The sequence below is a fragment of the Danio rerio genome, chromosome 20, assembly GCF_052040795.2.
Source record: "Danio rerio strain M-AB ecotype USA chromosome 20, GRCz13ab, whole genome shotgun sequence".
NCBI lineage: Eukaryota > Metazoa > Chordata > Actinopteri > Cypriniformes > Danionidae > Danio > Danio rerio.
Genome location: NC_141040.1, coordinates 12,107,258 through 12,126,431, shown reverse-complemented (window position 1 = coordinate 12,126,431; position 19,174 = coordinate 12,107,258). Strand labels below are relative to the sequence as shown.

The 19,174-nt window shown below is 36.5% G+C and overlaps 1 long non-coding RNA gene and 2 pseudogenes across 2 annotated transcripts in view; all 3 read right to left on the bottom strand.

The window, feature by feature from the left end:
• LOC141379540 (uncharacterized) overlaps window positions 1-15,956 on the bottom strand; it is a 46,413-nt gene extending 30,457 nt beyond the window's left edge. The window contains exons 1-3 of one of the 2 annotated variants that reach the window (XR_015518201.1): window positions 15,810-15,956; window positions 15,623-15,712; window positions 12,071-13,244 (exon numbers count right to left, since the gene is read on the bottom strand). This is a non-coding gene — a long non-coding RNA (uncharacterized LOC141379540). Of the gene's footprint in view, window positions 1-12,070; window positions 13,245-15,622; window positions 15,713-15,809 lie in introns of those variants that run through there. The other variant, XR_015518202.1, reaches the window with a different exon arrangement.
• On the bottom strand, window positions 6,285-7,275 carry LOC147832137 (uncharacterized; annotated as a pseudogene).
• On the bottom strand, window positions 14,329-15,123 carry LOC147832136 (uncharacterized; annotated as a pseudogene).
• Window positions 15,957-19,174: the final 3,218 nt, after the last annotated feature.

Sequence of the window (19,174 nt, the reverse complement as noted above, 5' to 3'; positions counted from 1 at the left end):
AAATAATACTCAGAACTCTTCTTTTTTTGTACTTTAATAAAATGTTAGAAAAGACATGGTACTGCTTTTACTGTAAATGGTTTTTATTGCACTTGTTATTATATACACACATACATACATACATAATCAAATATAATAAATAAATAATCAAATAAATAGGCATGTATTATGGATGGGTTGGATTGGTAGACACAGTAGAAAGACGGACTGACGGACTGACGGACGGACGGACGGACGGACGGACGGACGGACAGACAGACAGACAGACAGACAGACAGACAGATAGATAGATAGATAGATAGATAGATAGATAGATAGATAGATAGATAGATAGATAAAACGGCACATGGCAGCAACACAATGAATTCAGGCATGCTAGACATAGTCAAGACGATCTGCTGCAGTTCAAATCGAGCATAAGAATGGGAAAGAAAGGGCATTTAAGTGACTTTGAACGTAGCATGGTTGTTGATGCTAGACAGGCTGGTCTGAGTATTTCAGAAACTGCTGATCGGGGTTTACAGAGAATGGTCCGAAAAAGAGAAAATATCCAGTGAGCGGCAGTTCTGTGGGCGCAAATACCTTGTTGACGCTGGTTGAAGCTGATAAAAAAGGCAGCAGTTACTCAAATAACCACTCATTACAACTGAGGCGGATGGAGTACAGCAGCAGAAGACCACACTGGGTGCCACTCCTTTCAGCTAAGAACAGAAAAATGAGGCTACAATTCGCTTAGGCTCACCAAAATTGGACAATAGATGACTGGAAAAATGTTGCCTGGTCTAATGAGGATCATCAATCATCATCAGACATGATCAAGAGTGAGTTTTACGAGTTTAACATGTTTTAAAATGTGTGCAGGTGTGTAAAGAAGTACAGCAATTCACATCAGATTCACTTCATCAGCACTGCACGTGTCTCTCTTACTCTGTGTGTTTGTGTCTGCACTATGTATGTGTGTGTCTGCATGTCTACGCTATGTATGTATGTGTGTATGTTTGTGCTACGTGTCTGTATTATGTGTGTGTGTGTGTGTCTACGCTATGTATATTTGCATGTGTGTCTGCGCTACGTGTCTGTGCTATGTGTGTGTGTGTCTGCGTGTATGCGCTGTGTGTGCGTGAACTCATTGTTGCAACTCCACAAAAAATGCATCAAATAATGATTGGTAAAGTTCTTACTGTAGTATTTATTCACAAACGTTAAATGAGATCTGCTTCCTGAGGCAGCCGAGGGCGGTGATTAACGCATGTTGCTGACAGGCACGTGGGAACGGTGAGCCGGGATGACTCGCCCTAAAGGCCCACTGCAAAAAAACAGCAACAACCTTTTCCCAGACATTTCAAACAGCTATAATACATACTCTGATGGGTGTTTTGAGCTGAAACTTTACAAATACATTCTGGGGACACAAAAGACTTATAATAAATATGAAAAAAGGGGTAACCTATGTGCCCTTTAATGTAAATGAGTTTATTTCCACTCTACAAATAGTTTTTACTGTATTTTTTAGTTACTACAGTACATACTGTAGCAAAATAACAATTACACAAATGGCGAAAATGAATGCCTTAAAAGTGGTTGAGTCAAAAAAAAAAAGGAAAGCACATATTTTCCCTTTCTTACTGTATATTTACGAGTAGCTCAGACCGCCTCTAAACAATCTCCTGGGAAAAATCTCTACAGTCTGGAGGTGTGTGAAAGTGAGGAATCAATCTCTGTCTATTCTTAAAACTGTTTCTCCTGATTTCACTGCACAGCTCGAGAGGTCACAGTAAGACAAAAAGGGTTAAATCCCTGCCAGGCTTTTTTTCTGATCATATCACGATTTGTCAACTGTGAGTGTGTGTGTGTGTGTGCGGATACAGCTGGGGATCATTAGGAGAGAAACGGAGACCCACGGTGGAGACGATCATTCATCTTCTCCAGCTCCAACACAGGAGCCAAACTCTAGAGTCCAGCGCAGCTTGACAAAACCTTCTGCCCTTCATCTGAACAAAACCCCATCCTCTTCATCACTGTCTGTCCACATCACACCCATCAGTGGGGAATCTGGAACCGTTGGCTTCCTGAGGCTCTGCAGAGAGGTTTTTCTGCTCTTCTGAGCTTCAAATATCATTCATCTTCTTCTTTCTTCTCATTGTAATGGAGTTTTTTTTTTTTATTCCTATGTAAGACTATTTCAGTGAAGAGTTAAACAAAACGTTTTATGAAAATAAAAAAAAAAAAAAAAATGTTTTGCTTGTGAGCTAAAAATTCAGATGGGGAAATATATAAGTTATAAAGTTTTTCTTCAGTTTTATTTATTTTTTTATTTGCTTATTTATTAAATAAGCAAATTAATTAGTTTAAGCGAAGAATAAAAATAAAAATTTAATTATATTACTTAAACTGAAGAAGAAAAAAACTTTAATGAATAATGTATAACATATAGTAGAATATTTATTTTTATTTTAAGTTTTTCTTCTTCTGTTTTTTAATTATTTATTAAATAATGTATAAATAAAACTGAAAAAGAAAAACTTTATTAATATATTTATAATTAAATTAACTTTATTAAATAAACTTAATTAACTAAATAAACAAATAAATAATAAAACTGAAGAACTTCATTAAATAATTTATAATTGAATTAACTTTATTAAATAAATAAGAATGAAGAAGAACTTTAATAAATAATTTATAATTGAATTAACTTCACTAAATAAACTTTATTTATACTAATTCATTTGTTATTTAATAAATAAAACTGAAAAATAAAAACTGTTAAATAATTTATGATTAAAACTGAAGAAGAAAAACTTAATTAAATAATTTATAATTGAGTTAACTTTACTAAATAAACTATTTATAATAATTAATTTATTATTTAATGAATAAATAAAACTGAAAAATAAAAACTGTATCAAATGATTTATATTTAATTTAACTTTAAAAAATAAACTTAAATAAATAAAACTGAAGAAAAAAAATTCTAAAATAATTATTATTTAAACTAAAGCAGAACTTTCTTAAAATGTTATATATTAATAATTTAATTATTAATTTAACTAACTATTACAGTACAAACGAATAAATAAATGAACAAATATATAAATAAACAAACATTAAAGTGTCTATAAATTCAAGACTCCATTATACATGGATAACCCCATATAACATATTTTCATAAAATATCAGTGTGCACAAAGTACAATATATATATATATATATATATATATATATATATATATATATATATATATATTACTTTGTGCCCACTGATATTTTATGAAAATATGTTTTATATATATATATATATATATATATATATATATATATATATATATATATATATATATATATATATATATATAATTGTTATTATTATTATTAGTCTTGTATTATTAGTCTTGTATATGTAACATTATAATTTTTTGTGCATCATACTGTACGTACTGTATAAAATATACCACACAGTATAAACAGTGCTAAACGAAGACTTCTAGCATTATATATGCAGTTAAAATGAAATAATTGTTATTATTTTATTTTTTTATATTTTATTAATGCTGCTATATTATGTTTTTAAGAGAAAAAAAACAGGACTTCTCTAATATGTGGTTTTGTATGGCTAAGAGCTGTAAGATAGCAGTCATCACATGGTCTGCTTCTTTGAAGTTCATGTATGAGTGAGATGTGATGTAATGATCCTGGATCAGGAGTGAGAGACTCTTTAATGTAGTTTCAACAGAGTCTAACGCAGGTGTCTCTTATCAGTCACTTTCTGCCCTAGAACAGATGTGATTACATTCCTTACAACTGGAAGTCTTTCTTTCCAAAAAATCTGCACAAAAAGTGTTCTTTTGTCCCTTATTTGGCAAATTATATGAACATGCATACATACAAACATACGTAAATGCATACATACAAACATACATAGTGGAGGGAAAATATTATTCAATGCATCATTTATTTTTTATTTTTTTCTAGGAAAATATTTTAAAGGAGCTTTTGACATGGAATTGAACCAAATGTTGGTAAAAAACCGCAAACAATACAAATACAAAAATTCAAAAATAAATAAAAATAAAAATCTAAAAAATTGTTTAGTGTATTAACAATGAAATGACAAAAGGAGAAAGTACTGAAATACTGAAATGTATTTAATACTTAATATAACATGTTCACATACTTTAACAGAGTGTATCTCGTCTATCAAATCTGAGCTTTATTTTTTATTTTCCATTGGGTTCAAGTAAGGTGATTGGCTGGCCATTCTACAACTTGATTTTCTTTTTCTGAAACCATTTGAGAGTTTTCTTGGCTGTCCACTCTGGTTTCATCTTCATCATCCTGGTAATGTATATATATATATTTTTACATGTTTTCTATCCTTCCTCAGATTTTGATTATTTCTGCATCCGCAAACAATTGCCTTCTGTCATTCATACTATTGTTGCATGTTTTGTAAATACAATTATTTTTTGTTTGCTTTGTCAACATTAGTTTAATGGTGACACAAGATAAATATAACAGATCACCTATACCTGTATTTAATTTTACCTTACTACTTTTCCATTGTGAAGAGGTTGCAAAAATTACAAACTGATCTTTTAATTTCATCCTTTCATTAAACCCTAGATGCTATTACAAAATTAAAGGGTGTAACATTTATCATTCTCAAACATTCAGACATTCAGAAATTGTTGTGTGCTCTTTTATATGGTAATAATATTATTTCGGCCGTGCTTACGTACTTATATCATTTGCTATTTATAAATGTCACAGAAGAGTGATGTGCACACATTTCATTAATCTAAATCACACTTTGCATTTTTGCTAAATGATCTCAGAGCAAATTTAAAACTTAAAAATGTAAAACAACATTTCATATATGTGTCTCCTAGTCCTCAAAAACATGTTGTTTACCCTGAGCAGGGTGGACTGATGTACCAATTAAATAACCTCAATTAAGCACACACGAAATGTCTTTATGGTTTAGACTGTTTTGCTAGGTCAGATAAACTGCATGACCTCATCCACAGGAGAATAAATGAAAGCAAACATAAATATTTCCCTTGTTACTAGGCAATGTCTCATTGTGAAAGCACTAGCACATGTTTAGATTATTAGATACACAAGACACCTGTATTATAGGGTACAACGGGGTTAAGGACCACCTGCTGTAAAATACCTTTTGATTTACTTATTTATTTTTTTTCCCCGGCCGAGCTCTAAATAGCCAACATAAACATAACTCTCCCCTAATTAGCAGTTTCTTGTTATGCACTGCAAACTGACCTGATCCATGAGTTCACTGAGTGCACTGACAGGCTTATGTTGCCTTTCATTATATGAATAAAACATTCTGAGATGTTCCTGAAATGATCTTCTTTTTCATGCCACACAACCAATGTTAGGTCTATTCATGTACACTGTTAAACAATTCCTTGTAAAAAAAAAAAAAAAAAAAAAAAAAAACTGTTGTAGCCAGCATCAAACTGTAAAATACAGTGCCCTAGCGTTTTTTTTTTTTTAATTAACATAATGATACTGAATGATACACATTATACACCTGTTTTGAATTAATATTATTATTTTTTTATATTTCCCAAATTATGATTAAAAGAGTAAGGAAATGTTAACATTATGTCTGATAATATTTTTTCTTCCGGATAAAAATCTTATTTGTTTTATTTTGGTTAGAATAAAAGCAGCTTTACATAAAAAAAAAATAAATAAATAAAATAAAATAAAAATAATAATAATAATAATTTTTGGGACAAAATTATTAGCCCCTTCAAGCTATATATTGTTTCGATAGTCTACAGAACAAACCATCACTTTATAGTGACTTGTCTAATTACCCTATCCTGCCTAGTTTACCTAATTAAACACAAAAATATATATTTATGAAGGATAAATGGAATTTATAGGAGTCAAGTGGCTTAGCCTTTGATTAGATTCTGATGTTTTGGGGTTTAAAACAGCTAAAGATAACAGTTTACAGCATATATCAATTTTTATATACATCAATATATATATATATATATATATATATATATATATATATATATATATATATATATATATATATATATATATCTGCTGAGGAAGAATTTTAGTTGAAATTTGTAGATGCACAATTGGTCTGTCTTCAACAAGAACCATTCAAATTGCTTCGTAACATTACATCTCTGGAGACTTAGGAATAAATTAATGGCACTCAAATTAGAGACAGCACAGGAATGAGTAAATAAGAAGACAACTTTATGGCTGTACCATTCCTTCAAAGAATAAACTTAAAACAAACTTAGATTTTCATGAAGAATAAGTCCTTCCTTTTTTTCAACAAAGTGAGCTATAAGGAGTTGCACAACAAGGTAAGATACTTCAGAGTTTGTAGGCTTGCTTTTAAAAAAAAACTCAAAAATGTTTGTTCCATATTCTTGCATTGAAAGTTCAAATGCATGTAGGACACTGATGTCAGTAAGTAGCTGAAAATGTGTGAGCTGGCCTTTCTGAAAAAAAAAGGTATGGCCATTTTTCAATTAACTCTGCAACAGTAAGGGCCGACACATTTTTTATTTTGGTTCGTTGAAGGCGGTACGTTCTCTCCATCAGTTGGTTTACTTTAGCCTTCTCTATTCTTTTTTGCTCCTTTTCGAAGATACATATTCTCCAGCTTCTGGCATTTATTTTCAACAGAGGCATCTGTTTCCTCTAAAGGAAGACCGGGCGAAATCGCGCACAACCATATTTGTCAGTGCGTCCTCTTTTAATGCTGCTGCTTGATGACCTGTGTTGTCTGAAACTGGTGGTTCGACTGACATTTTCTATTCTCGTCTTGATCTGGATCAAATGTGAGCTATTACCTTTACCAACAATTCGGCCATCATTAAGCTAATCTGCACAGCTTTGAGGATATTTGTGAACTGTCTCTTTACAAATAGTAAGACAAATAGTTGTGTGCGTGTTGGAGTTGGCTCATATTTTCATATTTTATCTGCAAGCACCCTAACCATCTATCGTCTTGCTTGTGGTGAAGGCCGCCTTTTAGAGGAAATAGCTTTCTGAATATCACCAGGCATAAGCTGCCATGGCACCTGGAAGGTATCTGGCCATGATTTCGTAGCATGGGATGTAGATGGTGTACTGTCTTCTAGACAACTTGATTCTCCATCAGTAAACATATTAGAAGAGCATGGAAGTGGTGAGGAGCTCCCAGCTGATGATGGAGTGTGCTGCATGATGCTAAAATCCAAAGTAACAGTTTCCGTCTATATACATCACAAAAATATTGAAGTGACAGTTAAAACACAACTTAATATATAAAAAGGATAATGTATTGAATTCTACCCACTGACTCATTTACATTTATAATACAAATTTGTCACATACGAGTAAAATATATTTCAATAAAGCTACTTACATCTAAAACTATTTGCATTGTTTAATTTACTAATGAACTGACTAAAAAGGAAACATCATTAGAAGGTATGATCTTGTGGATGATGACTTTTAGTTCTTCTCTTATGGAGGACATTGCTCTAAACTGAGACAACAGAATGATGAAGAACGATTACAGACATATTCACTACTGTGTATTTTGACAAAGGATAATAATCAAGAAGACTTTTCTGATTAACACACAGGTAGGATCCATCCATTGTTGTCAAAATGTGAATACCCATATTATGGAATCTGTTAGTCTGGAAAAGTTCTTCGATAAAATACACAGAACTGTTGTGTATGACTGTCATCACAATCCTGCCCACAATAAGCTCCTCATCAATTTCTTGAATGACAACAAACTTGTTTTTGGTATGTTGTTCATTTCACAGTACCCTCGTGTGAAACATATGTATTTTTATGCTGAAAATCAAATTCAGATACAGACTCCCTAATGGGATCATTGTAATCACTCACCACAAACTGTTACCTTTTCAGCAGTAATAGCAGGAGGAAACAGCTCACCAGCACCAAGAAATGCCTGCATAAAATGCCTGCAAAGCTGATGTCTTTCTGCAAGAGTTGAGCACATATTTTTAAAGTTGTGTAGTAATCTTGCACACTGTTTAAAATACCTATGCTTGCTCTCAAAGTGTAATGTCCATAAGCGTATGAGTGGTCCAAAATAAACAGTTAGCTCTGGGTAGTGGCTAAGATAGGGATGTTTAGGTCTCAGACACTGTGTAGGAAAAAGTTGTTTCCTACAATTCAGATACTCATCAATAGGGTTGGGTACCGAAACCCAGTGCCATTATAGCACCAGTACCTAGGTAACCGCTTTGTACCGGTATTAAATCAGCTATGAATTTCGGTGCCTAAATTCAGTGCTGCGGCAAGGACGTTACACCTGTTTCACACCGCAAGCAAAAGCAGTGCATGAGTAGCAAGTGCAAAGATCAATCTATCTCTATTTCTATCTCTATGTCTATTCTATCTAGTAATGAACAGCTCTCGGGTGGAATAACTTAAAAAAAAAAAAAAACATAAAACAAAGCCGAGTAAAACTTTCTTTCTCAGCTTCAGCTGCACAGCACACAGCGAGCTCACATCATCCAGCATGCGTGTCAGACTACACTACCCACAATACACTTCGCTATGGACTACAACTCCCATAAATAGCAAGTCTTAAAGCAGTTTTTAATCATTTAAGTTCATTTGATTGACTATAAATAAATCAGTTGATATTATTAACGCATTTATTGGGTAATTTGCTACTTTTTACTGTCATTCAATGTGTTTTGGTCATTATCAATGCACAAAACAAACAAAAAGAAATAGGACTTATTATGACTCCAGAATAATTATTTTTTAGGAAATAGGGTCAAAATTTTCTGAAACATTATTGTGAATGAATGGGAGGGCAAAATAAATTGACTTCAACTGTAGGCCTGGTAAAGTTTACAGGTGCAGCAATGTGCCTTGATGTACTTGAATGTTAGAAATATGTTCTCCTACACCAGTATAAGGTTACTTGTCAAATAAATAAACAAGGAAGATTATTTTGAATTTAAGTTATTTAATTATCTTGTTCATGAAGTTTGTGATGGATGAAAACAAATCACTTCCAATAATGTTAAGTATTTTGTGATATATATGTTAAAATGTGCTCCTAAAAGTATGTGGCCCCTGCCTGCCCCCCACAGGTTAATAGTAAGCTAATGTAATTTCATAATGCAAATCTTAAATTCATGCTAACCAACAAATGATAAAAGGAAATGTATTAATGTAATACAATATCAATTTTTGTTTACTTTAAACTGTAATTATATTGTTCTATCAAAATTATTTTTAAAAATATTTTGTCAATAAAATATTTTTGTAGAGTCATCCACCATCATTTTGTGGCTAAAAAGATTCAGGCACTGTTTTGGCATTGGTATCATTTTAAAAGTATCGATTGGGCACTGGTATCGAAAAAAACCCAAACGATACCCAACCCTACTCAATCACAACTCTCAAATAGCCTTCCTGGCCACTGGAAATGGCTGGTGCACAAACAAGTGCAACCATTTCCCTTAATACTAAAATGAGTTGCCAAACTTCATTCTTACCCAGTGATTCAATTTTGAGACCAATCAACATTGGTAGCATCCTCAAAAAAACACCAGTTCTGGACAGCATGTCCAGCTAGCTTCTCACTTCCTGGGTTAATCTTACAAGGTCTGTCACTGTTGTCATTACCTAGAAATTTGACTGAACTGACTGATCCTTTGATTTAATTCCTGGTAAGTAAATTGTCTGTCATCCTTTACAAGATGTTTAATACATAAAAGAAGATCATACGACACAACACCCCCAAACAAATCATGTTCAAGGCAAGGGGGCAATACATGATAGAATGGCTGTCTGGCATACATGATAGAAGGAAAGCTCATTAAATAATGAATCAAACTTGATACATCGACTCTGGATCAATCCCACATCAAGGCTCTTAATGTGGTCTTTGTAAGACTGCACTGTGCGAAATGTGGCCCTGGGAAGTGGATCTTCCTGAAATGCAAATTTGTCAATTTCACAATATCTGCAAAAGTATGTGCTTCCACTAAAATTCTGCAGAAAACCACATATATTATGTGAGCCTAAATTGTCACCAGCTATTGCCAGCAAGATTGCTTTTACATTCAGTCCATCTGGAAAATTTACACCTGTACTCTCAAGGTCTTTAAGGACTTTGACTAAGGGCCTACTCACACTATGCCATCCGTACCGTGCCCAGGCCCGTTTCCCGGATCGTTTGAGAAGTATGAGTGCGCTGAATCGGGCTCAAGCACGGTTCACTTGGCCGGCCCTGGCCCGGTTGGAAGAGGTGGGCCTGAGCGCGGTTCACTTGGGCTTTGGCACGGTACACTTGTAGTGAGAGTGGAGCCAGAGCCCGAAACTAAAGACGCTACGTCATTTGCTGCGACGCTTCAAAACAGGAAAAAGTCATGTTACGTCACTTTCTGCAACGCTTCAAACTCTCAAAGCAACTGGAAAAGGACGAGTGATGCATTTTCTGTGACTATTCCAAAAACAACCATGGCGTGGAAAGGATCCTTTTGGTCAACTGAAGAGGTGCAGTGTTTGTTGGATGTTTGGGGTGGCGAGAGCATTCAAGAGCAGCTGGACAAAACTCACAAGAACTCCGAAATATTTCGGAAAATTAAGGATCATCTTCTCGGCCGTGGTTACGGCCGAGACAAAGAACCACCGAACAATGCCGGGACAAAATAAAAAAACTACGGACACAGTACTTAAAAGTGCGATAGTGTGATAGCAAACATGTTTTACTACAAATGGAAAAAAGTAAATGATCATAGTGCATGTTTGTTTACTGTGCATCATTAAAATGTTTATGTTTGTGTTTTCTTTTCTTGTAATTCGACAGTTATGTGCCCCAGTTCGAACTCACCTGGCACCTCAAACAGTAGTGTTGAGACACTAGAAACAACACCTTCCAGGGAACAAAGGAAGAGGAAGAGAAAGGTGGAGGCAAACGACACGATGGCTGCCTTTAAAACCTGCAGAAATGGCAGCACGACGAATTTATGGAGGGGGAACAACTGCGTTAACAGCAGGAAAGAAAAATGCTGGATAATCGGATGAAGGCTCAAGCTAATGTGGAGGAGCGTATACTGCAGCAGCATCAAGAAACCACAATGATGTTTATGCAAACAATTAACAGACTCTTTGATGCCATGGTGCCTACAAACTCTCATCATCATTCTTATTTTCGTGGCCATGTTCCTACACCTCCTCCTGCAACTTCTCCACAGCGGCCATACCCTCACCCTACCCAGTCATCATCACCCTACCCAGAACTTGAAAATGTGACTCATCCCCAGTATCAACAGCACGCCAAGTTATCACAGTACTCTGAATGTGATAACATGTCAAAAGTTTTTTGGAAGCTTTAAAAAACTTGTTTTTGTATTTACAGTATTGTTTTCTTTTACTTAGGATAATAGTTTTACATTTTTTTTAAAGTTTATATATATATATATATATATATATATATATATATATATATATATATATATATATATATATGTGTGTGTGTGTGTGTGTGTGTGTGTGTATGTGTGTGTGTGTGTGTGTGTGTGTGTGTGTGTGTGTGTTTTAAATAAACACTTGGTAACCTTTCTTTAAAGACAATGTATGCCGCCAAAAAAACTTAGTTTTGATTTGCTTTCTTAATTTTGTTTTTTTATATTGTTTTTTTCTTTATATAATAGTTTATAGTTTATAATAGTTTGTTTATGTTGTTTTTCTTTTCTGTATATAAGAGTTGTTGTACTTATATATTTATATATATATATTATATTTATATATGTTTATATACATTTTTTATATATTTTTTGATAGTTATTTCAACCACAATGTATATCTCTAAAAACTGCACTTTATTGTTATACCTCAGTATTCAACAAACTCTATATTTGATTTACTTTCTTTTTGATTTTCTTTTATGTCCCATTACTGCACACGGTCATCTACTGTAAAGTACTGTTAGTACTGCAGAATGTGCTTCTTTTATTATAAATAACATTTTTGGATATTATTTAATGTTTTGTGTGTTGATAAATAATTAGAGCAGTTCTGAAAATAAGCAATATGTCTTTATTGACAACAATCACAGAAATAGTATACCAGTACTAACAGGGTAAATAACTATGCAACATTACACAAAGTATGCCATAAAAACCATTGTTCCGCAAAATCTGTCCTTACAGATTAGAGAAATATGAGCACAGTGCATCTCTAGTGGCATTTGACCTGGTGGCTGAATGGCAAGAATTCCAATCACCGTTCACATTTACGTCTTTCATAGCAATCTCATCACAGTCCTCACCATACAATTGACAATAATTGTAAAGCACGCAACAGGCACTGATAATAGTGTTAATGTTGTCTATGTGACAATCACACCTCTTCATCAAGCATCTCCACCTTCCTTTCAAGAGTCCAAATGCCCTTTTCACAGTCATCTGTGCCTTGCTGAGGCGGTTGTTGAAGGTAGTTTGTGCAGGGGTTGTCAGTTGGTTTTCAGGGTATGGTTTCATCAACCATGGCAGCAACGGATATGCATCATCCCCTAAAAGCATAAGAGGCACATCCACATCCCCAAACCTCTCTATGTTAGGAGGGAATAGGGAATTACCCTGACCCCTATCAAACAAGGATGAATTAGCAAAAACCCTTGCATCATGTACCTTGCCTGGCCATCCCACATTAATGTCCCAGAACATAAGTCTATGATCAACCACACCTTGTAGAATAACAGAATAGAAATCTTTCCGGTTATAGTAGTCTGCAGGGCTGACTGGTGGAGCTAAAATCCCAATATGAGTGCCATCAATGGCTCCTCCACATTGTGGGATCCCCCACTTGTTTCTGAAACCCTGAATTATGCTTTCAAATTCCTGTTCAGAGGGTGTTCTGATGAAAATTGAAAGCAAAATTTTCACAATTGTTGAGGCAACAAAGTTTGTAATGCTTACTGCAGTTGACTGACCAATACCAAATAAATGGGAGATTGTTCTGAACTCAACTTTGTGGCCAATCTCCATATGCATATTGCCACACGTTGTTCCACAGGCACTGGTTTCCTGAATGTAGTGGTTTGTCTTTGAATGTGTGGCTGCAGGCGGTTGCACAACTGTAAGAATGCAGCCCTTCCAATTCTGAAATTATCCTTCCACTCACAATCTATCCAACTGGTGAGAACATGCTGCCACCACACATTAGATCTCTGACGAATCCATGTAGTCCTGCAGCAGAATGGAAACAATATTATTAATTGTATAGTTTTTGCATACACAATAACGTTAAAGCTCTTTAAAGTGGAAATAAACAAACAACAAACCACTATGACAAATCAAATCACTTTTATTGTCACATCACCAGCAGCACGTGTGCTATGTTGAGTGAAAAGCTTAGGTGCTGGCAACGCACACAAAATACTAATGTACTTAATATTAAATACCTAAAGTACAGCTGTTCTATTTTCTATATGACTGTGTACATTTAGTTGTGAATAACAAAAATAAACACTGATTAAAAAGATGATTTCTTTTGCATTTCCACTAAAACTACAACATATTGTTACAAAGTAAATGCTAAACAATTTAATCACAATGTAGATCGAAGTGTTACAGTTTATAATTAAATAACAAATTTATAATTACATAACCTGTATATAACAGATGCAGTTACAAACAAGTTACAAACAAGTGACGTTACGTGTTGGACACTTGATTGTACAATATGCAATATTCTCAGCTTTTTACTATTGTTATCAAACTTTATCTACAACATATCCCTAATAGTCTAAGGCATTACACCATTATTAGCCATACTATGCTACAGTTATCATTAAAAAACATACTGTGTTTGAAATTAAATGATACACTTCCTTTTGTTCTTATTGCTTCTAATTTTTCTCACCTTATAGATGTACAGGAACTGTAGTCGCTCAACAAAGCTGCAAAGTCTTCGCTGCATTTAAGCTGCCACCTTGCAAACTTCCTTATACGAGCAGTACAATTTCGTGAATGTTTTCAAGCCACAAAGATGATAGACCGGCTCATCGTTATGTTGTGAGAGGGCTGTGCACCACTGAGGAGCAAACGACTTAAAAAAATTACCCACAAACTTAACAAAGTAATGGACTCCATTGTGCTTAGCGCATCTCCTACTGTTTATTTTGAGTACGTCGCACTACAATGACGCACTATAATGACGTAAACGGGCTTGGGTACGGATGCTAAAAACATAGTGTGAGTGGGGGCCATCGGGGGAGAGGGGAGGGGGCGCAATCATGCTTCGCCCCGGTTCAGGGCTACTGTGCATAGTTTAAGTACGTCCTAAGCACCTCATGACCAATTCTTGACCAAAGTACTTAAAGTCTTGTTCCCTGTAAAGAAACACCAACTGCATTTGGTACGTAGTTGACCTATTATGGGGAAACAGATCTGCCAATGTGAGATACTTAGCAAGTATTTATGCTTTTTTTCCCCCCAGACCCTAAAGGGTTCACAACCTCAAAAGCATCTTGGTATAGGACTAAGCCTAATGCGGACTCATCTGCATGTTGCAAATTTGCAGTGATGTTTTCACCATCCTACACATCTTTTAAAATGTCCTTCATTTGGACACGACTGTGCATTTCACTGTACTGTTCCCTGACTGACTCGCAGCTTCAATGGTTTGCTTACTGGAACATACTGTACGAAACATTCTTTTCCTGCTTCATTCTGTCCTAGACATATGGGTAGTGGCTCAACATAACTAAAGTTCTTCTTGAAAAATGTTTTTCTAAGCTGATCTGATCTTAATATATGATTATTACATGAAGTAAAATGTCTTCCGCTTTAAGATCATTAAGTACCATTGTTACCATTGCCTCTGGAACATCAAGTGAGATAACTTTTGCTGAAGTCTGAAAAGCAAATGGGACTAATTGATTTCATGTATTGATTATTTATCTTCAATCACTGTCTGGATGACTGGGGCTGGAAGCAATAGTTTTGCTTGCAATTTCAAATAGAAAAGAGCAAGATTCCTTACAAACAAACTCTCATCAACATTTTTTTTAACATATGACACAACAGTACCACATGTTTCTCCACAATTCTGACAAGAATACATAATGTTATAACAAGAGTTATTTAGTCAACCCATTATGTCAAGTTTCACTATAAAATATGCATAAAATGCTTGACACTGACACTGCAAAACATCTTGTCAAGCCGCTATTATAATATTATTGTACTGCAAACAAACAATGTGCACGTTCACAGCAATTTTATTCCTTAACTTTACTCATAAAGATTAAAATCTCCCAACAGTTTCATAAACTTGGAAGTGTCTTGATCACTGCAACTTAAGTTAACGTTACCGAGCATACAATCTGACCATAACTGCTATATAAACTAATCGGAATAACGACAAAAATGACAAAGGTCACACTCAATTCTAAAAAAGGTGTTTTTAGAAGCATTGGAGTTGCAAATGATAATGTATATTTGTAATAAAATGCACCGAATGTGCAAGTTACAAGTGTAACCACATGAAAAAAAAAAAAAAAAAAGGATTCTGTTCAATCTTCACTCAAAGTTTAAGTAAAATCTAGGTTTAACATTCTTACCTGCTTGTGATGTGAAGACAAGTCCTTCAGCTATTGTTAGCTTGCTAATTAGGCTAACGTTACCCCTTTCTCCTCTCACACAGTCATATCCTGTAATTACATGAACAGGTTATTTGATTATGTGTCGATTGGTTGTTTATGACGTAATATTTAAATTTAATAGGTAATTTAAATATAGTATAATCACAGATAGAGCTTCTTATCTTGTTGAAATATCCAAATATTCTTTCTTGTAAGTAGCCTACTATGGAGTAGCAAACAGACACACAGTTCAAATCAGTCAATCATAAAATGCAGGGAAGACCAGTTTGTGTAACCACAAATTATAATGTTCAATCTTTGAACTTTTTACTAAAAGTTCAGGTAAAATATCCATCCAGGACAAAAATTAACAAAATTTCTTAAGTTATGTGAGGACTGCCAAGTCCTCATGCTAGGGTGTACCTTGCTTTTCAAATCCACACAGTCATGTTGCACTAGTGCGTTAATTGGATGTGTACATGTGATTTAAAAAACAGGTACTTTAAAGATAGTTAGTCACATTTGGAGCTGCAAATTTACCTCATGTAGATAATCCAAAATGTCGTTTTGTGCGCACAGAAAAAAATATGGTATAAAACTGTTAAATTACAGTGCCCTTACTGTTGTTGCTCAACCACTCAAACTCAAGTGAGCAAGTCTTCCCGTGATGCAATGTAAAAAAAAAAAAAAAGAAAAACGCAACTTGCTGTTTTTACATTAAAATGGTATTTTGCTGTTAGGTAACTTACTGTAAGAATAGGCAAGGCAAGGCTATTTAGCACATTTCATACACAGTGGGAATTCAAAGTGCTTTACATAAACAAGAATAAAAGACAAGTATAAGAAAATAAATGCAAATAATTAAAGTTATTAAACACTGATAAAAACAGCCCATATTGTGTTAAAACAGGTTATAAAGGAGTAGAAAAAAAAAACATAATAAGGATTAGGGAATAAAACACATTTTCTGAAGAATATTTTGATAAACATTTGCATTTCTGTCATGTAGCATTTTTGAGTATTTTGAATCTTGCTGCAGAAATCAAAACATGATACTTTAACTACACCTTTACTGAATTTTTACACATTTTGGATTCAGTCTTTTCTGTAGTTTGAAATTTACAAAAATCTCTCCTAAATAAGTGACCGATAGTTCTTCAAAAGGTTATTCTGACCTAATCTTTTAACCAGAGCTTTGGTCACAGTGTAAACATTGAGACACTGAATAAGGAGATACAGATCTTTACCCTGTCAGAACAGAACAGATGATTAATTTCAGCTCCAGTGTTAAACACATTGTCAATTGAGATTCTCCACATTATCCTGTTCTCTCATCCATTTATCTTTCATTAACAAACAGCCTTTTTGAGGGTCTTAAATGTGTTTGTGACATTATAAAGATGATTTCTATCCTAGAAATCTCAGATTTGAATAAACTGTTTACTTTGTTATGGCTGAAAGATTTGATCCTTTGATCTTTGTCTTGTAAAGCTGCTGTTGGAGGGTTTCAGTAGCTTTAGTGACAGATCACAAAATCTGTAAAAATGTCTTAGGTTACACATGTAACCATGGTTCCCCTTCGGTTGGGGAACTTCAGTGCTATTAAGTGGATTTGATATTGAAAATCCACGTATGGGAAGGATTCGGTTCAGAAGCCGCTTGTCTGAAAGAGTATTGAACGGCCCAATGAATGCAATGAATTGGCAGCGTAAGCTTGCACAGGTGTGCTTCATTGCCAATTATCCCAGCATATAAGCACACCTGGAGCGAGCAAACGCCATCCTTTTCGCTTCAGAGACTTTCTGATCGAGTCGATGAGGGTTCCTCCTGCTGTGATCCAGCGATTCCGAGAGCATTCTCCCAGTCCAGAGTGTGTACACGCAGCGGCAGACGGTCGAGCTGGGTTTCTCCCTTGCCTGGCGTTCTTTGGGTCTGGTCCTCCAGAGGGGTGCGTATAAAGTTGCAAACTTCACAGAAAGAGCAACACAGTCATGCAGCACGTCCTTTTCAGGACGGTGCTCCGACTGTGCGTTTCTGGATGCGGTGGTTTCCTGTCCTCGGATGATTGGCACGGGCACTGCGTTGCATGCCTGGGGGTTCCAGCATGTTAATGCGTGAGCAGTTAATGTCGTCATTGCGATGCCATGACTGTTACACAATAAAGATCGCGGCTAGCCTTTGCAAAAGGGCAAACCACCCCAGTTGTGCCCTGCTCTGCAGCGGGCACTCGGGCAGATCTGAGGGTTTTAGCCGCGGACCTCCCGCTCCTCAAAGCGCTCCATCCAAGCTTTGGGCGGGGGAAGCGATCCGTCTAAAAGATGGTAGCCCTTGCGCTCGATGACACCGGAGACCAGACGTCCACCGCGGCATCGGAGGGTGGGCTTTCCGTGACCGATGATGATCCAGACCCACTCGCCCCCTCCAGGCAGGTGAGCGCTGTCAAACGGATTCTGAAACGGACATGTTAGCCGTGCTTTCTTGGGCTGCTTCGGCCGTGGGTTGGAGATGGCTCAGCTCCGCGGCCGGACCGACTAGAGGAGTGTCCCCTTCTTCCCGGAGGTGCACAGTAGGCTCACGTGGTCTTGAAGGGCACTTTTTTCTGCTCGTGCTGCGTGTCCCTCCACCCTCACCACTCTTGATGGTGGAACGGCCAGGGGGTATGTGGCGATTCCTCAGGTTGAGTACGCGATGGCGGTTAATCCGCGCAGCACCTCTTCTTGCCGGGGTACGCCTCGTCTTCCATCCAAAGCCTGTAAGTTATCTGCCTCCCTCGGAGGTTAGAGCTTACATTCATACCAGCTCCTCACCGAAGGCTCCCGCCTACGAGAGCTGCACCGCACACGCCTCTGGCGAAGCCAGCGCGTCGAGCACCTCGGAAGCAGGCAGCCCCCCTGCCCAGAGCGCCGCTAAGTCCGGCAACGGACCGCGAAGCGTCCCTGAGACAGGCTATCTGGAGAAGAGGGAACTTGCTCTTTCCCCGCTGGAGGGCGGGGCCCCATTTCCAATGGCACTTTTTACTGCCATGAAAACATCATGAAAGAGCACTTTTCCACTTCCCCGGATGTGACAGCCTGAAATCTGCCAGTCTGGGACGCTATGCTTTCTAGCTTGCAGATTCGGTGCGTTTCGCCAGTGGCTCACGAGCACTGGGAGGACGGTCTCCTTTCTCCCACCCCTCGAGCCTCCCCTCCAGAGCTCGGGTGCGGAGTGAGAGCAAATATCTCACCTCCAGCTTTTCCGTGGGACCCACACGCTTTCCAGATCAGCACACCCACTCCGCGCTGCCCCACTGCTGGTACGTCAGCGATTGTAGCGATAAGTCCATTAGCGAAAGCTCTGCCTGCCTGGTTAGCGCGAGCCAGCTCTTCGCGGTGGCTCATACGCACAATCAGACTTGGCTATGCGATTCAGTTCTCGAAACGGCCCCCCAAGTCACGGGTGTGCAGCCCCTGTTCGCCCCTGTCTTGCGAGAGGAGATTGCTGTCCTCTTGGCAAAGGATGCAATCGAGCTGCTCCCTCCAGCCGAGATGG